Source organism: Sitophilus oryzae, unplaced genomic scaffold, assembly GCF_002938485.1.
Source record: "Sitophilus oryzae breed Bouriz unplaced genomic scaffold, Soryzae_2.0 scaffold_1660_pilon_pilon, whole genome shotgun sequence".
Lineage (NCBI taxonomy): Eukaryota > Metazoa > Arthropoda > Insecta > Coleoptera > Curculionidae > Sitophilus > Sitophilus oryzae.
In genome coordinates, this window is record NW_022146348.1 from 780,934 (window position 1) to 806,389 (window position 25,456).

General features: G+C 32.9%; 1 protein-coding gene and 1 long non-coding RNA gene across 2 annotated transcripts in view; one reads left to right on the plus strand and one right to left on the minus strand.

The window, feature by feature from the left end:
- LOC115880892 (transcriptional regulator ERG homolog) overlaps positions 1 to 25,456 on the plus strand; it is a 125,578-nt gene that overhangs the window by 5,795 nt on the left and 94,327 nt on the right. The gene's annotated exons all lie outside the window — the stretch shown is intronic.
- Positions 14,625 to 15,122, minus strand: LOC115880893. Its single transcript, XR_004049951.1, has 2 exons — positions 14,793 to 15,122; positions 14,625 to 14,732 (listed from the first exon to the last, which is right to left on the minus strand). It is a non-coding gene; the product is annotated as an uncharacterized LOC115880893 (long non-coding RNA).

A 25,456-nucleotide genomic window follows, 5' to 3' on the forward strand; every position in this document is an offset into this window, starting at 1 on the left:
AAACTAGAAAAACCAAATATATCACATAATAAACAAAAATAAAACAATAAAAACAAAATATATAACTCAAGAAAAAATCAAAATAAATTAAGCCGCACGCTACTGACTCGAATCTGCCGTAACTGTGTGTTGTCGCTGAAAAAACTACGACACTGGTTACTTTCTGCTGATGGAAACGCAAATGGCGGCGTGCGCGAGGATATGCGCGTAGCGTTCCCGCCAAAGCGAGTTAGCCTGCTGATTGATTTATATGCCGTGGTAATACCTTGTATGTAATTATACAGGGTGGTCCGAACTGTATACCGGAAACTTCGGCAGCCGATTCTGCAGATAAAAATAAGTAAACAAAGTTCGTATAAATGTATGTGTCAATTTTCAAATATTTACATTACTTCAGAAATTATTTAGAAAAAATCGAAATAAAAATAAAACTTTGACACCCTGTATCTCCGAAACTAAGTATTTTAGGACATACATTTATACGAACTTTTTTACTTATTTTTATCTGCAGAATATGCCGCCGAAGTTTCCGGAATACAGTTCGGACCACCCTGTATATCAAAAAACTATGGTTACGCTCGTTGAATTTGACACTTTATGTCAGTTTAATAATATAATTTCGTACTTTTGTGCTTATGCGTAAAAGTGCTTTACTTCTATGGCTAGGCGTTAAAATGACTTTTTTATATTGTCAATCACGTCAAAATCACAAAACATCCCCCAAAGAATATACCTAACTAGAAAAAGAATGGACTCTGCCATAATGAAAAATGGTCCTACAAAAGTGGCGCCATCTATTGAGTAGGGCTTGTTCTAAAGGGATCGAAGCGCGGGCTTTTTAAATGAGCGTATTTATTGAATTTTACTCTATAATAATTAGATTTGATTATTAAATCTTATTTTTTACACAAATTCAACAATACTAATAACAAGTATCGTTGTGATGTGTAAAAAATAAGATTTAACAGTATAATTTATACAATTATTAAATAAAATTAAAAAAACATGTGAAATATTATTTATTATTTAAAGTTTTTATTTATAAGTCAAATATTTAAACATCGTTTATTAAAACAAGATCAACGTAATACGTCCAAAGTTTTGTAAATGGAGTAAATATAAATAGGTACTTAAATGATGGCAAAAATAAAAGACTTACATTATATTTTTAGGGCCACAAACAAAAGGAATTGTTTAATTAAAACACATATAACAAATTATAGTTTGAAAAACGTTTTGATAATCATTTGATAATATTATGATTAGCGCTATGACAACGACAATATTTTTTGAGAATTTGACATTAGTATGACAATGGCCGTTGGAAACTATGGAAACTACAAAAAAAATCTGATTTAACGCCATCTGGCAATATCGAGTAGCAACTTCTTAACTTAAAAATTAATTGCACTACCACCTAGCGCCTGAGGCTGGAACTATTTTATTTGAAATTTTAATGGAAACGGTGGAACCGCTTTTGCTATTTCACTTTCCCGCCCCTGACATCCCCCTTTAGAACTTCGTCTGTCATGTTAAGAAATGAAAGTAAATAATAAAGCGCCTCTCGTGTTTGTTCGCACACTAAAAATTTCAATTAATGCCTATATATATATTTTTAGTATATTTTTTAAATTTACATTTTTTTAATTGTAAAGTAATATATTACATTTAAATGGAATATATTACATAACAATTATGTCAATTACAGGATTACAAGCTTGTTTTCTAACATATTTTAAATAAAACGAATTATAAAATTTCAATATATGTATATTTGTCGTAAGTATGAAAAAAGTGAAATATAAAATGGACAAACGCTTACTTACATTGCAATAAAACTTCCACTTTTAGTTTTGCAATCCAAACGCAATATTTCTATTACACAAATAACAATATCCTACAACACTAAAATCACTGAAACTTCCGCAGCTGACAACGAAAACTGAAAAATATAACGGCAATTTTTGTTTTGCACCTGCATATCAACATTAAGCTGTACTATTATGTGTTTGTTGTTGAAATAATATAAAATATCTAATTATAACTTAAAAATTTTAATATTTTAACATGATTTTAACTACTTTTGACAATAACTAACTTTTTGTTATCAAGATGACGGCAACTGACATATATGTCATAATATTTGAATCTTAAATATGTATGTAATATAATTTAAATTACGATAATGCAACTTTATACTAAGAAAACATTTATACATTCCCAAAATACAACAGAGTCTAATAATATAGTTTGAAAACAATAAATATTGAATTAAAATTGAAAAAGTTAAGCGCGACCCCTTGCGACAAAATTAGATGATTAAATTTTCGCAATTTTTACACCATTTGATGACCGGTGGCGCCTCTAGTGTTTGTTCGGGCGGTTGGGCTTTTACTCCCGCTTATGGCCATTAAAGAAAAAGTTTTAAAGGGGGATGTTTTGTGGCAAAACTTAATACTTTTGTGACGTTTGAAAAAAAGTATTTATTTCGCCCTCATTTCTACACGGTGTAGCTTTATTATAATTCATATTCTCCTGACACCAAACAGTATTATATCTGATAAATTAAATTATTTCTAACATGTCGCATACAATTTCCCCACACAATTTAAAACTTTATCAAATGATATCTAAATATAAAAAATATGCTCAATATAATGCTTATATACCCCCCGAAATACCGCCGCACAATACAAAACTTTTTACTATCGCGGCGACAACATTTTATGACAACTCCAAACCGTTATCTTAGCAAGTATGATTGACACTCCTGTTCACAATTTTAATGGAATTTCGCTGCTATCTTCGCTCACTTGATTATATTAATGCCTCTCAGTTCGGAAGAGTGCATGCCGTAATAGCTATTATGTATTTCAATCTGTTGCCACCCTCAGCGGCGTAACGCTATAAAGGGGGGTATTCTAACATGTCATTTTAAATACTAGGTCAAAAAGGAAGAGTATATGTTACACAACTCAATCTGTTATTGAAACAAAATCAGCCTGTTTTTGTTTTATAGTGTGATACATACTAAGGGCTGGCAAAGGTTAGTCTTGGGTCGAGATTTCCGTATGTAAGAAGAGTACAATGCGTTTATAATGTACTGAACAAAGAGAGGACAGTAAACACGTTGCCAAACGTATGAAATAAATCGAGAAACTGTGCACATCGCTAAGAGACGTGGAAGGCGATATAGCAGATTTGTCCATAGACAAACAGAAAAATTAAAAGACTGCCAGAAGACATACGACGCGCAGGCAAATGTTCCTGTAGCGCATCGACGCAAGTGCCGAAATACGTCCATCTAGCTATCTGTGTTTCGACACTAGTCCGTTAGTCTTAGCATATTCAGAAAGAACACGCTAACCTCCAGCGTTGCCAATTTGTGGGGAATTTCCCAAATTTTGGGGAATCCGGAGCCGATTGGGAATTTTGTGGGGATTAGCAATAGGCGGCGAAAATAAGGGGAGTTTGAACATTTTATTGCTGATTGAAAATGGCGTAAAATTTTTAGCTTTAAAAACGGAGCGGGACGATATATCTTTCCCAACTTAAAAATTATAATCTGCTTTTTACTTGTGCTTCCCTTTGCAAATGCTTCAGTTGAAAGAAAATTTAGTGACCTCAAATTATTTAATGACTACTAGGGAAGGGATTAAAAAACAAGGAGGTAAGTTACAGTTTAATCCCTCTAACATATATAATAAATATTGTATTTTTATTAAAATATTTTTTTTTTTGTTAAAATAATCATATGGGGAATTTTTGGTAAATCGGGACATTTTCCTCCCCAAATTGGCGAATTTAATTTAGAGTTTATGGTACTTTAGAAAATTGACATTGGCAACGCCGCTAACCTCATTCTTTTGTTTGTTGTTTGTTCAAAAACCGGCACACGGCGTAGTAACAAGGCTTGATCATTTTTTAAGAAATTTTTGATTGTTAATTTTATTTTTGTGCAAACTAAACAGTTGTTTTTTATTAAAAAATAGCAGACAAAGGTAATGTCCATGCAGAAGTTTTTATTTCACAGGCTATTCTTTCTAGTAATTATACCATCCAGCCCTCCTATTTAATTATTAAATGAAAGTGTGAAAGAGATATCAAGGGATATTCTGTTAAAATATCATCCGACCAGTCTAGGCCCTGTTGTGAACCAGAAGGTCTGCTAAGTTGGATCTTGGATATAGAATGGAAGGAATGTCATGGCCGAGAACAAGGCATAATTGTATGTTCCTTGATGTAGGGGGGTAGGTTTGTTTCTAATAGGCAGTAAAACCAAAAATTCTACTGTGAATCTTCATATTCTAGGCCTGTAAAGATAAATAATTCCTGGAGCCATCTCAAGGTATAGTACTCAAGTCGGAGCTAATCAATTGATAGCACGATGAAAAGAAATAATAGCCATCATAAAACTGTAAATATGTATATAACTAGTACAATGTAGCTATTTAACTGTAAGTACAATGTAGCTAGATATTTAGTAGAATAGGGGTATTATAAATTTATACAAAATACAATAATTGGTCATTCTTTCCATTCCCATTCAATTCTTCCCATTTAATCGTTTTCCCATAAAAAAAGGAAAATTAAAATTAAGAGTGCCCTTAACCAAAAATAGTGAAATAAATGGAGATAGTCAAGTTTTATATTAGCGTGTAAGATTTTGAATAAAAAGGTGTAAAAGGATTATAAATGCTGTATTTATATCCTTTAATATCATGATAATATAAAATTTGAGTAGGTATCTCCATTTATTTCACTGTTTTTAGTTAAGGGCACTCTTAATTTTAATTGCCTTAAAAATAATAAGTATAATAATAATTTAAATCTCTCTCGTTCTTTCATAGTTCGTTCCTGTAGCCAACTAGAGGGCGCCAAAAGCGCAATTTCCCAACATTTTACCACGCGATTTACCACTCTCTAAACTATTAACTTTCTCTATGGATTTGTCGCAGTTGACCGGTCGACTCAATCAATACCTCTGTCAGTACTTAAAGTTCCAGGGAAAAGTGTACGTCATGCGTTCAGCTTTACGATTTAATTACGTCTCGTGATACTTAATTTGTTGATTTATTAACGAGTCGTTGTAATTTTCCCTATAGCTTGAATTTTTTTAAGTGCAAGCTAGAAACACTTGCATTTTTGGTAAAAATAATTTCGATAGTGGTGGTGCTATTAGAACTCAATTCAAGAATTCAAAAATCGATATCTCGAAATCTATTAGAAATAATAGATTGTAGTTTTTTCAAGAACTTTGTTAATATTTCTGCTGTATTTTCTTTGTAGACAGTATGTGAAAATCTTTATCAAATAAAAAAATTACGCAATTGCTGAAAATTATGATCCAAAAGTAAATGGATGGATTGTTTACAATTTTTGAATGGAAAAAACAACCTTATAGAATTTTTCTTATCTAAACATATTGTAAAATATCCGATCTTGAAAATAAAAAAAAGTTGCAATATCTAAACTGGTTCTAGAGTTATGGCCTGTTATGTGTTAAAAAGTTAAGTTTTTAAAAAAATTTAAAAGTTAAGTAATTATTATTATTAAAGTTAGGTTAGGTTATGTTAGGTTTTCTCGTTATAAAAAAAATGACATCCTAACGATATCCTTATAATTCCATTTCAGATGCTCAGAAACATGTCGAATGATTTTATCTAGTTATCTCTTGAAAAAAAGTCTTTTAAAAATAAGCGGTTTGCGATCGTGATTTTACTTTACTTGATAGGGAAAGGCATACCGGCGACGCCGCAACAGCACACCGTCGCATTTCTTTCACTCCGACTTAATAAGATCCCTATGCGATTTACTTCCACACATGTAAATGCCGACCAAAAAGTAACAGTTGCCAGCACGGTATGTATTTTAGGGATTTGAAATGCATAAGAGAAGCATATAAATCTTAATGAAGCATATAAAACGTTCAGAATCTAAATATTCTTTTATGGGATATTTTATTGTGTATTTATTTATAACAGCAAACATTGTCGTAAAACAATAAGAGAACCGAAATAAATAAGCAAGTAAATAAAAAAAGGACAAAAAAACAAGGAAGAGCCCTATTTGTCCGCCGATAGGCTTTATCTCGTTCCGAGCTGTGTCGATGATTTTCCGTCAGTGATTTTTACATTTTCTTCCGCCGCCGCGCCGGGATTTTTCATTTCCCCTACCGAACGGCTTTTCCGTCATTACCGGCCCCGCTAATGGAATTTCCAATTGATTGTTCGCCCACGGTTTTTCGCTTTTTCCCGTCTTTCTCCATCCCGCCGTTTTCGGCTCTACTTTCCAATCTGATATTGATTGCGGAGGATTTCGAAAATTATTATAGCGGATATTAAACCTATTGCTATTTTTATCGTCTACTGTTTTTGTGTAAATAAATGCCCCATCAATAATAATAGAATGTAAAAAAAACAAATCTAGAAATGCGATTATTCCACTACAAAAAGTTGTGCCTAACACCACAGGTGGACTGAAAGTCTTCCGAAGTAACGCCATTGATGGTAATTCTACTTTTGGTGATTATACAGGGTTGTTCACCACATACGACACGGAGTATTGTAGCTAAACGATGAGATTTTTACAAATTGTAAGTTTTGGGTTCGATGAAGGACTATTAGAGGTACAATTTAAAAATAATTTTACAAGATACAGAGTGTCCCAAATAAGTAAAAAATATCAAAGTTGTATTTTTTTAAATGGACACCCTGTATATTATTACATTTTTAGTTTCTACGATTAAAATAAAGGTAAATCTGATTAAGGTTTATTATACTTAAACCTTACCGTTTTTGAAATATTTTCAATTTTGTGAAATTGCAGTAAAAATTTTAAGGCTTCATTTCTCCAAGGGTAACAAAGTTTTTAATACTAAATATTTACTGAAGTTTATTTATTGATCAGTTATTGTGTTGCAATAATAAAAATAATACTACCTTATACAGAGTGTCTAAAAATTTATTTTAAATAATTATTAGCTTCAAACGGCAATAACTTGTTTAATTTAAATGGAACACCCTGTATATTTTACGAGAATCAGATGCACAATTTAATTGTCTATCAAATTATATTATACCATTTTTTACCTATCTTTTAAGTTTCCGTAGAAAATGCATTTTCTTGTAATTTAGAATTTATTTATCAATATACCCATGGAATATTGACATTTTAGATTATTTTAAAGATGTACCAAATTTTTAAAGAGTACAGATACTAATATTGTGGATATAATTCGTTTATTTCATTAAAAATAAAAAAAAAACTGTTTAAATATTTGTTAAAGAGGACCAATTAATATGATTCCAGTATTCAAACTACATTAACTGACTGCATTGATTAATAATAATTGTTCCAAATACTAAAAAAAACTGAATTTTGTATGGGTATTAGACAGTGTGATAAAAAGTAACACCTTAAAAATGATATTTCATTTTTTAATAAATGCTTATTTGTAACAACAGAGACTTTAATTTTGATAACTTATTATTAATTATCATCAATTAAGTATGTAATTAATTAGTATATGGGCGGAAATAATGGTGCTATATTTAATTAATGGTATACTCTTTTATAAAGATTTAAATAGTTTTCTTTTTGCATACAACATTATTGTTTTTAGCCAAACGATAATATTACTAGAATGTCAATATATGTTGTCAATATTCCATAGGTGTCGATAATAAAATGTCAATATTCCATGGGTATATTGATGAATGAGGTCTCAATTATAAGAAAATGCATTTACTACGAAAACTTGAAGGGATAGGTAAAAATGCTATAATACAATTTGATAGACAATTAAATTGTGCATCTGATTCTCCTAAAATATACAAGGCGTTCCATTAAAATTAAACAAGTTATTGGCGTTTGAAGCTAATAATTATTTAAAATAAATTTTTAACTTACACTCTGTATAAGGTAGTATTATTTTTATTATTGCAACACAATAACTGATCAATAAATAAACTTCAGTAAATATTTAGTATTAAAAACTTTGATACCCTTGGAGAAATGAAGCCTTAAAATTTTTACTGCAATTTCACAAAATTGAAAATATTTCAAAAACGGTAAGGTTTAAGTATAATAAACCTTAATCAAATTTACCTTTATTTTAATTGTAGAAACTAAAAATGTAATAATATACAGGGTGTTCCATTTAAAAAAATACAACTTTGATATTTTTTACTTATTTGTGACACTCTGTATCTTGTAAATTATTTTTAAATTGTACCTCTAATAGTCCTTCATCGAACCCAAAACTTGAAATTTGTAAAAATGTAATCGTTTAGCTACAATACTCCGTGTCGTATGTGGTGAACAACCCTGTATAAATTTCTCTTTAAAATTGAACTGTGTACTGTAGTTTTTTCGTTAAAACTGAACTTGAAGTCTCAACCTAAAAAATATAAAATAAACATCGAACTTCTGTAATCTTTTCTTTTACCGCTTTGTATAAACAGGACTATTCGCAAAACTTCTAAAGGCCTTTTTCCCCATCTCCTCGAAGCCAATCTAGCCAATCCGGAATCCTATTTGCTAGTCCTATTCACGTCCGCAGTCGTTTCTGCCGCTAAACTGACAACGCCGAACGCGTCGACAATGGGAACATCAAAGCGAAATCAAGCGTGCCCCCGGCGGCGCCACCCTTTGATCGCAACACTGTTACAAATCAGGCGGTCCGAATTTGCGCGGAATAACAATTGGATTTCGCGCGGAAACAAAGGCGCACTGATATTGCAGTTGGTGTAGTGGTAAATATGGTTACCGGGTCGCGAGATTGTAATAGAGGTGTAAGTTGGCACTTTTGATTTAGTTATTGGCAATTTTGGATATTTTTTTAAAAAAATGCCCAAATTGGCAATTTTAGAATACTTATTAATTACTAGCGTGTGCCCGCGATTTCGTTCGCGTCGAATTAATCATTTGTAATGGTGATAATAGGTAGTGGGTCTGAAATAATAGGAAACTATCTTCATTATTATAGCGGAGTGCCCATAGATCAACGTGCTGAAAGAGGTGTTTCTGTACTTATAAAGAACAAGTTTAAGAAAAATATTACAGATTGGGAAGGTATAGATGAAAATATTATCGGATTAAATTTAAAACTTAGAAATGTGAGATTAACAATATTAGGCGTATATGCTCCATCCGATGACGAGACTGTAGTAATTAAGGATCAGTTTTTCACTAAGCTCCATGAGATAATTAGTGACATTGGAAATACGAGAGATTTAGTTTTGCTGGGTGACTTTAACAGCCGAACAGGAAGAAAAGAAAATAATAAAATCATAGGCCCTTACGGAGAAGAAAATATCAATGACAACGGTAATAGGCTTATTGACATATGCGAGTATAACAACTTAACAAGAAAAAATGGTTTCTTTAAACATAAACAAATTCATAAATATACTTGGATTCAACCAACACGTGACCTAAAATCAATAATAGATTATATAATTACAAAACAAAGTAACAACATAAAAATTAATGATGTAAGAATCCTAAGGGGCACCGGACACCTACTCAGATCATTTTTAAGATCAAAAACCAAAACAATCAAGAGGAAACAGGAAGAACGAAGCCAGTTACCACAGTAAGATATAATTTAGAAAGTCTAATACATGACGGCGTCAAATATCTTTACCAGAACAGGCTTGATGAAAAACTTATAGAAGATTCGGAAAGGCCTTTTCACCTAACATACAATAATATAATTGACAGTATTCATGGAGCCGCAGAGGAAGCATTAGGAATAAAAGCGAGACGAAAGAGCAGAAAGTTGTGGTGGACTGATGAACTTGAAAAACTTGTAGAGGAAAAAAAGATACTGTATTTGAAATGGCTAAATTCGAAATCTGAACTGGACAAGCGCACTTATAATGACAAGAAAAATGGGGTGAGGAGAATGGTAAAAGAAGAAAAGAATAAAGTGTGGGATGACAAATGCAAAGAAATTAATACGTATATAGGCGGAAGAAGGAATACGGAAGTATGGAGATTTATAAAAACAACAACAACTGAAAACCAGGAGTCAGCCCTTATAGAAATAATAACCAACAAAGAATGGGTGAAATATTATTCTAAATTGTTGTCAGAGAACAGACCTGAGTATCAAGAACCGCCACAGCCAGAAATAAACATTGAAGGAGAGGAAATATACGTGGATACCAACAAAATAAAGACCGCTATAATGTCTTTAAAGAATGGAAGAGCATGTGGCCCAGAGGGAGTATATGCGGAACTCATAAAATCTGGAAGCAAAAAACTGTTTAGAATGTTAATAAACATAGTTAACCAGTGCTTAAATGGTCATCCAGTACCTGAACAGTGGAAAAAAGCATATATCTCCTCTATATATAAAAGGGCTCAAGGAAGGATCCCAATAACTACAGGGGAATTTCGGTCACCAGCACTATGAGTCGCCTCTATGGAAGGATACTGAGGAACTTAATTGAAGAGGAATACTCCAGCTACGAAGAAGAAGAGCAGAATGGTTTCAGAAACGGAAGATCATGTACAGATAATATCTTTGCATTGAAACAGATCATCGAGAAGAAATCTGCAATGAACCAGGAAGTTCATATAACATTCATCGATCTACAAAAAGCATATGATACAGTGCCAATATTAAAATTATGGGAAGTATTGCACGAATCAAGAATTAACGCAGCTCTGATAAAAGCTGTACAGAATCTTTACCATGGAGAAAAATCACAAATAAAAACGGTTAACGGTCTCTCAGAGGAAATTTCTATCACTAAAGGGCTCCGACAGGGTTGCTGTATATCCCCAACACTATTTAAAATTTATATTGCCAAGGCCTTACATCTATGGAAAAGAAAATGTAACGGAATGGGTATAGAACTAAATGACATATGCCTATACACCTTGCAATTTGCAGACGACCAGGCCATAATTGCAAACGACAAAGATGACATGGAATATATGGTGCGGAAAATAATTGAAGAATATGCTAAATGGTAATCACAGTAAATACAGAAAAAACAAAATACCTTCCAATTGGAGCTAATACAGAAAATCTTATTTTAGACAATAATATGGAAATTAGGGCATGTGAAGATTACAGGTACCTGGGATCGATATTTACAGGAGATGGAACGGACGATAGAGAAATAAACAACAGAGTAATACAGGCACGAAGAGTTATCAGATGCATAAATGGCATTCTATGGAGCACTGAAATTACAAAAAACAGGAAATATAATATATACGAGACACTAGTTAAAAGTATATTACTCTATGGATGTGAAACATGGCGACTCACTGAAAGGAATAAAAGGAAATTAGAGACAACAGAAATGGACGCGATTAGAAGAGCAATGAGAATTTCACGGAGGGATAAGATCAGAAATGAAGACATTAGACAACAGATGGGAATAGAGGGAACAATAGTAAATGGTATAGAACAAAAACAATTAATATGGTACGGCCACGTTCAGAGAATGCACAATGAAAGAATTCCAAAACAAGTAATTCATTGGATACCACCTGGTAAACGAAAGAGAGGACGTCCCAAGAAAACATGGATGGAAGGAATAAGAAGGTCGATGAGCGAGAAAAATCTGACCGAAGATCGATGGGAAAATCGCACAGGGTGGAAGTTAGGCATCGGACAACGTCGTAGGACGTTCTTACCCGAATTTATATATTATATATATATAATGGTGATAATAAAGCAAAGCAAGAATTTCCATTAACATACAAACTGGATAAAATTTTCTTACATTTATATCAGCATGAGAAAAAACAATCGAGCCCTAAGCAACATTATCGAACCTCGACACCCCACAGTCAATCCGTTTGCCAAAAATCAGCTTTAAACGTCAAGCAGTTTAGTCAGAATCGTGATTACTCAATGGTCATATTTTATGAAACACCCTGTATAAATTTTTAAAAAATCTTAAAATATGTAAAACAACAAAATAAAATATAAGAGTTTTTTCGAAAAACTCATCGGTTTTAAAATAAAAAATATTCTAATATTTGAGGGGCGGTTTCACCCCCTTAGAATTCGAGTTTCGAAGAATCCCTTCTTATCGAACCTCTACACCCTAAAGTCAATCCGTTTTCCAAAAATCAGCTTTCTACGTCAAGCGCTTTAAGCAGGATCGTGATTAATTAATGACCAGATTTTTCGAAACACCCTGTATACATTTTTAAAAAATCTTAAAATATGTAAAAAAACAAAATAAAATACACGTGTTAAGCGTTTTTTCGGAAACTTGACCGTTTTTTAAATAAAAAATATTGTAATATTTGAGGGGTGGTTTCACCCCCTTTCGAACTGGAATTTCGAAAAATCCCTTTTTATCGAACCTCCCACACCCTAGAATCAACCTGTATGCCAAAATTGAGCTTCTTACTTTGAGTGGTTTGATCAGGATCGTGATTAATCAGAGTCAGTCAGATTTTATATATTAGTATAGAGATTATTGATGAATCAAAAAGTTGAAGAAATATTTAGAGACCTATATTAAACCGTTTGATCATAAGAAGGTTAGGTTAGATTAGGTTAGTAAATATTTGAAACCGTGATATTTAAAGCAGTCAAATTTAAAGAACGATAATTACTAAAAAAAATGAAACCAAAGCAGTCAAAACTCATTCGTACAACTGTCGATTATTATTATTAATTTAATAAATTAGCTAAAAGATCTATTTCTGAAGAATATGTAAACTTGTTGAGATTTCCAGTTTTCATTAATTGATAATAGTTATTATATCAAGTACCCTTTCTTAATTATTTAACTCATTCCTACACAACGCCTATACTTGAAGTACCTATATAAAATAAAAACTACTCGTAAAATACCGAAAAATGTAAACAAATTGTAATGACTCAACATTCCTAAAATAAGATAAAGTAAAAACATTAATTTCTTAGTATCATTAATCTATTAATGATATAAAATAACAATATAGCAGAGGGCTCAGTGGCTCACTACAATAGATTCCGTTATTGAAAACCATATTATGCCGTTAATTGCACAATTCGATTAACTCAACTTTTTGAAAAATCTTAAATTTGAGTGTAAAACCACTTGTTATACTACGTGCGTCTCAAAAGTGGCTCACCCCTATAACTTTTTTATTTTTTCAGATAAAAACGAGATTTTGTTCGTTAGTATATGACATGAATTAGGATTGATTGACGTATTCAATTCTTTTCGGCCATTTCCTTTTTTACCGGAAATGACTACAACTTTTGATTTTTGAATAGCACCCTCGGTATTTTTTTAAAAAATTACACTCTGAGTATAATGACATATTATATGTCAACTTTCTCTGTCATTTTCGCTTAACACAAAATTATATTTTAAATTTCAATCTAGAGTGCCATGATTACAGTTGAGGGTTGGAACCTTTGGTGTTACACAGCAAAATAGAAACACTAATTCACCACAATACACTTTTACTTTTACACTGGACGCGCGTTTCGCTAACCATGTTAGCATCATCAGCAGATGATTATAAACTAAAGTACAATCTACAAGTTGAGCGTTTATATACTCGCCCAGTGGGCACCGAGTGGGCGTGGCAAAATCTAGCCAACCAAGTCAGAGCCCACTGAGCGTAACAGTTAGATTTCCGCCACTAGAGTAGTAGGAACAAAGGACTTGAAGGAATTGGACCGTTGTCTCTGTTCATACTATCTTTACATTTATTAATTCTGATGCTTTCATATGCATCTAATTGCCTGTAATTTGAGACTTGTTTAATTAATTTTAAATTATTAAGATCTATACAATGGTCTTTATCAACAATATGTTCGGCAATGTAAAATTTATCCGGTCTACCATTTCTTATCTGAGCTAAATGTTCTTTAAATCTAGTTAATATTGATCTTCTAGTTTGCCCAACATATTTCTGATTACAATCTTTACAAGAAATTTCATAAATACCCGACCTTTCCAGTGGAGGTGTTTTATCCTTTGGATTACCTAATAATTGTTGTAATTTATTATTAGCACTATACACAAGTTTATAATTGACACTTTTAAAAATTCCTTTTAGACCACGGGATAATTCTCTATCAAACGGTATCGAAAAATATTTAGACGTATCTTTCTCCACTTGAAAAGTCGAATTTTCAGAAATCATTAACCTATATCTACGTTTTCCGCCATGCCTGTGTTAAAACCCTAATTTTGAATCAAGGAGCCTTGGAAAAATATATTTGATCGTCTAATGTTTTTAATGTCTTGTCCTGGCCGGTTAAAAGATACCCAAATCGTATTTTAATCATATCTCAATTTTTTTTACAAATGAAATGAGGGTGGCATTAGTATATTTGGAAAAAGCATTTTTAACAATAATTTGGTACCACACACTTGGTATTTCGAGTCAAATTGTTCTGATGAACCACATGTTACAATTTCAAATAAACCATATTCGAAAATGCCAAAAGTTGACATATGATATGTCATTCTATTCAGAGTTTGAAGAAGTTTCTGACCGGTTTGGGAGCTTGGGGGAACAAATTTATAATAATCATATATGGAATGGGAAAACTTCTTTTAAAGGTATTATATAAAAAAAATAAATTTATTTAAATTGTACTGATTTTTGTAACGTTACTGAATTTAATAAAAAATGTGTTTAAATTGTATTATTATTTATTATTAATATGCAGCATAATAAACAAAAATAACAAAAAATACAAATTTACTTGGAGTCAAAGATAGAAACACTGCAACTAAGAACACCTGAAAGAAATGTAATTAATTATCTGTTAATATCTCATTTGAAAGAAAATAAATACTTACGTTCATATAGAACCTCAATTAATTCTCTCATAAATTTTTCTACATTCTCCCATTATGTAAATGTAACCCTCTTTACATGGGACATTAATAATACTAGCTAAAGCACCATCTGTTGGTTTATCTATCGAATTATTTCTTCCTTTCAATATAACTTCAATTGGTAGTGAATAAATTGAATTTAAATATATGAACAATACGAATGATAACACAAGAAGAATATTTACGTTTTTAGACATTGTAGATATAAGAATATAAATATTTTTCTTTAGGCACAAGTTACAAGTTGGATTTAAAGATAGTTAGGTACCTACTAGATTATCGAGTCAAAAGTAAATCAATATATAAGATAATAATTTAGCTTCATACGATAACATTATTTTGATATCTTGTATCATGATTGATTAAATAAATTATGATTCATAAATTCATATTTAGAAATCTATAAGATTCTGTTTGTAAAATTGTACCGTACACTTACAAAAAAGTGTTCCGTTGTTTTCTTTACATTTTCATAATAGAAATTGGGGGTATGAGAAACTTAGAGCTTCCTTTTCTACCAGAAGATTTATCAAATTTCACAGACACACGAAAAAAGAAAACTGAGGTACTTTTTACCAAACCATCATATCCTATAGTATTTTTCGACGCTGAGCACGAATCCGCTATCAGGGCCCGTATTCTGTAACTTCGAAAACGCTAACCGCTTTTAGACGCTGAGCGTATATGACGATAATTTTCGCTGAGCGCGCACTTAATTAATGATTTCGGTATTCTCGTCTGACGCGCTTAGCGTCTATACTGATTGCGCTGAGCGCTTTGAAAACGGTTGCCTTAAAGGATCGTTTAGCTTGTCGAACTGTCAGTGAAAATCGAAAAAATTGTGATTTTGTGCGTTATCTTGCTCTTTAGTGAAAATTACTACTTCTATAAATTCCTCAATAACCAATTGATAATTTACGACTTGGCAGCTATAAATATTGTTCAAAACATCGAAAATGCTGAGAAGCGTCTTCAACACTTCCCTCGTATAATAAGAATAATGACATATCCATAGAAAAACAGCTTGACATAACTCAACAATAGGTTATGAAATTCATGTAACATTGACATTTTTCATTGTTACATCCGTCAGTTATCAACTTTTGACTATTAGCTACATTAAAAATTGTGATGTTGCTAATATGTGCTCAACGCGTATCCAGAACACGATTCGCATGGGAACGAGAATACCAAAATCGACTGCCTTGCGTTTCGCTGATTGAATACTTGCGCTCACCGTTTTGAAAGCGTAACGTTTTTATGTCAAAGTTACAGAATACGGGCCCAGAATTGCGCATTACATCTCATTGTTTTCTAACCTCAAAAACTTGGTCAAAATCTGTAAAAATTCAGAACAATGTAATAGGAAAAAATAAAACAAAATGTTTTTCTTATGTATAACACTATAAGCTAATGTAAATGGGCCTGATAAACTCAAAACACCCATCAGAATTGAGCTAGCAAGTCTCATATTTTTTCTAACCTCAAAAAACCTACCACAAGTCATGATTTTCGAAAATCGTACGGATCTTGACCAAAACTAGTATAGGGGGGTTTTTAAGGTTGCTGATTATGAATCTGATATGGGATTGGCAGAATTCAAAATGGTGGATCCAATATGGCAGATGCAAATTTCCAAAATCGCACGGATCTTGACCCAAACCCCAAACCGGTATAGGGTATATATACAGGGTGACGCACCTCATTCGCCTCGGTTGATTATACGAGAACGGAAAGATGTAGAAACAAAATATTTTATGGGTATATGTGGGGAGGCAATGTGCATAATTTAGAATTATTTTGAAATATAGTCTCAGAACTAAGATCCATAACAAAGTTATATTTTTTCTTATGAAACACCCGGTATTGTATTTAATTTTTGGATTCTTGGGCCCAAAAAAAGGCATTTATTATAAGGGTTAAATATGTTTAAAATTTTTGGTTTTTGAGATATTTAAAGATATTTAAATATGCATGCTACAAAAGGATTGATTATTAACACCCTGTACATTGCTTTTCAGAATTAATTCTTGTGCTGAGTTTAAAGGTAAAGAAATAAACTTTACTGAAAATTGTTATTGCTTCCCTAAATTTATACAGGGGTACCAAAATTTGGTGATCTATTTTAAAGATTTATTTTACACAAAAACTTTGTTAATTCAAATGCAACTAAATAAATCGAAGCAGAATAAAGTGCTTTTTCAAACTATATTAGGGTTTCCTATACCTATCTATCTCAGATTTTGAATAAATAGCGATTTTTAAATAAAATGGCAATCAAGATGGCTGGTATCGCCATGGTAATTTTCTAGTGACAGTAAATATTTTCAAAATCGAAATTAGTTTATAGACGTTATTTAAATTTATACCAGTTTACTTTTATTTAACTTACCTACAATAGTTTAATAAACAATATTTATGAATATGTATTTATTATTCTAGCAAGAAAAACGAAGAAGTAGTTCTTTGTTTTATTTTACGATATCTTGTAGATATATGGATTTTCTTATAAAAGAGCCAATTACGGCAAATTCAATTTCTTCACTTCCAACGACAGGTTTCTGCCTAATAGGTTTTTTTTATAAACAACACTATCAACTCTGCGAAATAGGAAATAGGACAAGTAGTTTTTCAAAGGAACACTTATCAAGAAGATTCCTATTTGGATATATTTGAGCATAAGCTCTTGAAGCCAATCCAATTTTCCTCACTAAATAAAATCACTAGTAACATATCCATTCGGTCCGCAGATACGGCTTTATTTTTCTTCATAAAATAAAGAATACTTACTTATTAAACTATTGTGGGTAAATTTTAGTAAACTGTTTAAATATTAATGTCTATAAACTAATGTCGATTTTAAAAATAGTTACTAACTGTCATTAGAAAATTGCCATGGCGATACCAGCCTTGATTGCCATTTTATTTAAAATCGCTTTTTATTCAAAATCTGAGATAGATCGGTATAGGAATTCCTAATATAGTTTGAAAGAGCATTTCAATCTGCTTCGATTTATTTAAAAAATCCATTTGCCGAATTCGCAAAATTCAAAATGGCGGATCAAATATGGCCTACGCGAATTTCAAAAAAACACGGATTCGAACAAAATCAGTATGTGGGAGTTTTATGGGTCGCTGATCGCGAATCTGAAGTAAAATGGGTCATTGATCACGAATCTGGCGTCGGATTGGCAAAATTCAACATGGCGGATCCCATATTGACGGCCTCAAGAACGGTGTTGGCCCGATTCGAATCGGTCCCGTGCCCATAGGGTAGGCTATTTTTATACAGGGTGAGTCTTAAATAAGTGCAAATATTTTCAGGGTGGTAGATCTCGATAAAAGTAACATATTTTCCCTTCACCATTTTTCAGATAAGTCCAAAATAACCGAGTTATTTAACTTTGAAAAGTAAAAAAAAATATTTTTTTTTTGAAAAAAGAGCCACCGGATTTTTTCTGTAATTGCATCTAGAGGTCGTCATTTTCTTGACAACTTCTTGAACTCAAGACAAGATCAAGACAAGAAATGATTTTTGGTTTTCAAGACAAGAAATTACTTCTCAAGATCAAGATTTCTTGACAAGAAATCAAGAAAATCTTGAAATTTCTTGAAAATATAAAATAAAAAAGAAATACTCATTTACTTAGGTATTTATATATTATATGAATATCCATATCCATTAATTGATGGATAAAAAAATTATTAAGCAAAAAATATTTGTACGAAGCGGCACTTTGTGGGATGTCCAAAGTTGACATATTATGTAAGTATGTACGTCCAAAGTCGGATGTCCCAAGTTGGCATACTGCGGGCCAAATTAAATTGGAACCCTTTTTAATGCCTAATAATTTTTTAATTTTTAAATGTTATTTTTTATATTTTTTTGGATATGTTATGGCCTACGATATTAGAATAAAAAAAAACTTTGCAAAGCGGGTCTACTTCAGTGGCATACAGACTTTTTGAATTAGCGTAAAACTTTTAAAATAAAAAAAAATAATACATTTTAATGTACGCCACTGAAGTAGAGTAGCTTTTATTATTGTTGTTTTGACTGTTTTTATCTGTAGTAGTATTATCACCGTCACTACTGTCAAAGTCACTAATTAAACTTTTACGTCCAGGTGTCTGAGGTGGTAGGTATTCTGAACCAAATTCAATAATTACGAATGGCTCAGATTTGCTGCTCAACGAACCATCACAATCACTCATTTTAATGTTAGATAATAATAATAATAATTAACAAAATAATATAAATCTGATGATTTTGGCTACTGTAGTATAATGAGCCCAAAGTTTTTGAATTTTTTGAAAATTAGATGCCTGACCCTCGATTTTACGCGTAAAGCATAAACATCACATTAACCACTCTCACCGCGACTTTTAAACAGGGGGTTCCCCTTTAATAAACGAATCTTAAACGAGGGTTCCCCTTTTGTCAAGATACCAAGAAATTTCAAGATTTCTTGAATCAAGACAAGAAATCAACTCTCAAGAAATGGTCAAGACAAGATTTTTTTTTAATTCTTGAAAATATTTCAAGACAAGACAAGAAACTGCTTGTCAAGACAAGATTTCTTGTCTGGCCGATCCCTAATTGCATCCCTTTCAGTGCCGTAACCATAGAGTAAAGCCGTAACTATGGTAATATCAGAGATTAAGAAATTACCGTGGGAAAATTTGTGGTGAACAGGCAGTTCTAAAAAGTTTTCGAAAAATATACAGGGAAATTTAAAAGAAAATGCACGATTTTCAACATCTTATTTTTGCGAAAAAAAACTCATAGACGTGTTCCTGGGGTCGAAATATACCAGCCCTGAAAATATTTGCACTTACTTAAGACTCACCTAGGTATACCGGTTTTGGTTAAGATCCGTGCGATTTTCGAAAATCATGACTTGTGGTAGGTTTTTTCAGATTAGAAAAAATATGAGACATGCTAGCTCAATTCTGATGGGTGTTTTGAGTTTATCAGACTAATTTACATTAGCTTATAGTGTTATACATAAGAAAAAAATTTGTTTGATTTTTTCCCACTACATTTTCCTGAATTTTTACGGATTTTCACCAAGTTTTTAAGGTTAGAAAAAATTTATTTTACCTGTATCTGTGATCTGCCTGATATAGTGTTGAAATGAGTCATCCAGACTCGGCCGAGATTTGATACAAAGTTTTTAATAAGTAATAGTAAGCAAATAATCATCGATATAAATAAATAATTTTACTGTGAATTCAATAAAGTTCAATTGATAGATAGTGACTATAATAATATTTTGTGCCAATATAATAAAGTCAGGAAGATAGCATTAATTACTTTAAAACTCAAGTTAAACCTGTTCTTCTGTTTATCACATATACTCCGTTGCTCGACGTGTACAGGGTGGGTCAAATTGGACACTTTTAACACGCTTTTCTATAGGAGATAAGTAGACGAAAACTAGTATCTGTGTCTAGAGCGCAATTTTTATCAAAAACATGATGGTAAAACCGCACATCGATACCTGTTACCATTTCAGAGTTACAGGGTGTTTTTCAAAAACGTGCATTTTTAACAAATCGCTATATAAGTTTTTTTGTTATGGAAAATTTTATATGTTTATGAAATCATTTTCAAACCAATTTTAAAATTAATAATTTTAAAAAATAAAACAAATAAGTAATAACAGAAAATTTGATTTTTATATGGGACACACTCTCGCTAACCGCTAAGTACTTCAAATTATTTTCTAGATTGTATGGTCAATTTAAAAATAAGGAGCTTTACTTTCCCCGCAAAGTTCGTCTTCCGTAAAGATAAAAATCCATAGGTGCTAAGTCAGGCGGCCGCGATGGCCAACGGCTGGGATCTTGGTTAATATAGCGATTCAATTATTCTCGAAATTGGCTGCAAAAAGTTTGCTGACAACTTCAGCGTTGTGAGGCGGTACCTCGTCTTGCTGGAAAAATATGTTTTTATTTCCATTAGGGGCAGATCATCAATAAAGGGTCTAAAGCGTACTAGTTAAAAGTGGCGCGAACTTTTAAACATTCTGTATTTCTACAAACTATAAAGATCTAAAGGGAAATTAAAACAACTTTCGTTGCACGTCATCAATGACACCATGCGTCGTCTTTGGAGTTTGCTGGTGGTTGTATTATGATGTGCAACCAAAGTTATTTTAATTTCCCTATATAGCTAGAATCCATAGAAAAATATAAAGTATGCTATATTTTTGGAAAGATAATTTTAAGTTCTTTTCAGTAAGTGAAAATATAAGTAAGTTATTTGGTTGGCAATGTTTATTATTTGAAAATAAAAACGAGGTCTCTGGAATAAAACTGGTTTTTCCGGTTTAAAGAATTTCTATAAAGCTGTAAAAAGACACATTATGTCTAAAGCACATTTGAGGCCATCATAAAAGAAAAAGTCTTAGTCGCCGCCAACACAATGAACTAGTCGATAAAAATAGGCAAATATTAAAACTTATCGATGTCGTTTGTTTTCTCGAACAGATATATTCAGCAACAAATAAATTGTAGATTTACCGGTTTAAATGATTTTAAACTCCTCGAGCTCTGCAATTTTGATGCATATAAAGGAAAAACTTTTCCAGAAGATGCGTTTATATATCTTCTTCTTCATTATGACCAGTTCTTCGACCGAACGTTACTGCGATTTGAACTAAAAGTGATTTACGATACTGTACGATGTGTAAATTAGTATTAACAATACCTGCCACAAGTTCACCAGTAGAATGCAATTTTTCAACTCCTAAACGTATAAAAAATTTTGTGACAAATTCAACGGGTTAGGAGAAACTTTCGTAAGTATATCGCTGTTGTCCATCGAAAATAAACTTCCCCAAAACATGTCGGAGCAACCACGTTTTTATGATGACTTAAATGACGAATTTGAAAAAAGTAATCGAAGAATGGAATTATATTACAAATAGGTAAGTTTCTAAAAATTGCTTCGCTAACTTAAAATTTCATCGCACGCCCCTGCAACCAGTAAAGGACCAAAATCCCATAACGGAATCGTCCACCAGCTACTTTTGTGATCTTATTATCATAATCATGTTATTATTTAGAAATGAAAAAGTTTTTAATAGCGTATCTCCTAACCGATCGTCTGTCACCTCCAAAACCGAGCAGAGCGTTAAATCCGCCCCGGGCAACCGAAAACACCTCTTTGAAGTGTCTCCTCTCCGTGGCCGGGAGCGTTTTGATAACAACCGGAACTTGTCCGTGTGATCTCCGCCGCTGCCTTTATTAAGTTTGCGCAACGACGGCACCGACGGCGGGCGTCGCAATATTGCGTATGACAGTTCGGTTATTATAAAGCGGTCGTCGTGTGTATGTGTTTTTCCGTGTTATCGGCCAGACATGTTTGTTATGAGGGATTTTGGCGGTGGCAGCGTTGGTATTAGCTGGCCGCAGGGGGACATAATATTGAATATGCTGTATTTCGATTCACATGAAGGATTCTGAGAGTTAGGATTAATTACCTGTTCACATCTATGGACATAAATAGACTGTTAGTTTCGATCAAATACATTGTAGCGTTTTTTATTAACATTACCACTGCGAACGGCAGCTGTTCATCGGAGAGCAGTCGTGGGTAAGGTATTTCACTAGAGAGAAAACTAATCAATAACAATAAACAAAAAAATACTGATATTGGGCGCCAGGCATGTACAGAGAAAGAAAACACAGTTGTATATTACTTAAAACTAATGACTATATTTATTCATGATGTTCGTTGCTGATATATGACATTTTAGAGTTCTAGTGAATATGTAGAGGTTATATGTCAAAGAAAGAAGTGTTAAGAGTTGTACTATATATCTATAAAAGTAATACCATTACAAGACATAATGTAATGAAACCTAAGATCTAAATCATATTTTAAATATTAAATCGACATGAATATTCTTAATAATCTAACCACTAAATATAGTCTGTACGATATCGTTTAAAATATACGTTAAGACTGAAAATGTTTTAAATGTGAAACTAGAACTTAAATCTACACTTAGCTGTTCTTTATGTAATCTTGCTTCAAACAGTAACAGCGTGAGGTGGTCTTGCATCTCTGTACTCGGCCATCCAATACAACAAAAGGGGCCAGAATGAAGACACCATGAATTGGAACAGCCGTAACTACTAACTAGCTTATGGATGGGAACGAAGCAGCATGGGGCTCAAGCTACATCCACGCTGGGGCACTTTATATGCAAGAAAAATCATTCCTACTGGGGACACTCGTTCACAGGACATCCCGTACAAAGGATAATGGTACAAGGGAACACAACCCGTACCTTGGACCATAACTTAGGACTATAACCTTGGAAATAGTCCGTACCTTGGACAACGGTACAGGGGAACACTACCCGTACCTTGGATACTACTAGGACCTTGGATAATGCCCGTACCTTGTAAATAGTCCGTACCTTGGACCCTAAAAATACGAAACTCTTGTTTAAAATCAAACAAGATCTAATAAACAAAATGAACCTACCTCGAATCACTTCCGAGGGCTCACTAAATAATAAAGAACATGTCCTTTCTTCCATGTGACATTCTGGAGGACAAAAGAAAAGGGACGCCAACGTGCCAGCAAAATACAAATACAAGTTAGGTTGGGACATCCAAAACCCCAAGTAGTATTTGGACGTTATCTAACGTCGGGTATACGTCGCGTTCAATAAACCCGACGTTGGGTACCAACGTCGGTTCGACCGCCTGACGACCCTTATTTTCACCTAAATGGGGAATACAGATTCGGGTCGCCTCGACGTCGGTATCTGACCTAATAGGGAATGTAATTCTACCAATTATCAACGACATATTACGTTGGATTTTAGTCATTTAAAATTTGTCGCTGAGCACTTACGTTACGTTTGGTTTCATATTCGCTACCAAGAATACATAAAAACCTAACCAAACTACCTAATTACAAATGGATTCATAATCACTCCTCGAATAGAACTATAAGTGCCTACCTAATTTCATATTATATTAATTCTGAATCATTAATCCAGACATCAGTTTTGTCAACGGAAGTCACTTTTTTGATATACCTGATTAAAATACTCCGGAAAACAACGAGCGCCTTCAAAAGTAGGTAGATTTATGAAATAAAAATATCTATAAAAAAGTAACTTGCAAAATATTTTTTTTTTATTTTCTAGCTGGTTTAATCATAAAACTGTACTGTGGTTCCCCCCAAACTCAACCTTATCAATATTATTCTACTAGAAATCGGAATGTGAATATAAATTTTAAAAACAAAAAACGATTTTAAAATGGCTGACAATCGGATACCTGTTAAGAATGGCGGATTTCTGTGTCCGACTTAATATGAACTACTAATATACCAATTCCGACCGGGTCTCCAACATTAGTCGTCTCACACGACCGAAGTCATCAAACCGGACGACCGGCAATCGTATTATGACGTATATAATTCCACGTACGCCACGTAACCTCACTTTCCGTATCAGTGATTTGTGGATTTGTGCAACTATATTTTAGTTTTTGTTTTCTCCTTAAAAAAGGGACAGCCACATTTTTAAGATAGTATATATACAAAATTTAAAAGATTTGGAACCAGCACCTCACATGTGGGAGGGGGATGGAGTCTGCTGGTTTCCTAAGCTTAAAAATGAAATTAAGATGCACCAGTGTAATACAGCATCTCTTCCGGATAAAAAACATTCATGGGTGAAGGCAAGATATCACTACTACTATTATTATTTTGCAAAAGCCTCGACCTCTTTCTGTAAAATGTAGATGAATGTCTAAATGCCTTTTTAGTGTTTTTTTAGGCATAATAAAAACAATTAAGTTTGTTTACAAAAACTTTTTATTAGGTTATGTTCATGATGTTCATTAGGCCGCGATTGCTACTTAATGGGTTGTATTTACGGACGTAAATAGAGATACGTAAATTAGGTTATAAATATGAACATAAAATACAACAAAATATAATTGAACGTTACTTTAGGGATTATCAGTGAGACGTATCCTATTCGGACAACGGGTAGACGTCGGGCTAGTTCATGTATATGTACGTCGTGCAAGCCAACGTGGGAACGACGTTTGGAAATTAATAAAAATGGTACGTTGTTATTTTGTACGTCGACAGATCGTTGGATTTACCGACTCGGATCCAACGACGTCGCTTTTAATAGGAAAGTGACGTCACCAGTCGTATCACCAGCACCCGACCTAAATTTGCACAAAGTCTGACGTCGCTTCAGGTCAGATTTAGTTCGAAGTCAGATAGATGCTACTTGGGACTCTACCCTAAAAATATTCAATAACAATATCGAATCCATAAAAGATAATAACTCATCCCTACCTGTAGCTTCGAAATGGCAGCTGATTCAGATTTTGCAGCAAGATTTAAATTGCCATTTCTAAAAGCAGGATTTGCAACCGTGGCCAAAAACAAAGTGAGGTTAAAACGCAGAGAGGCGCCTTGACATATGACAAGGATCTTGACAGCGCGCGCCTCCACAGAACAGTGAAACGATCGCAGGGTTGGCGACTAGGGAACGTAAAAATTACGCCAAGCGTGCCAAATAACTATCCGGCCTGAACGAGAGGGAATCCGGTGATGATAGGCCAGACATCAT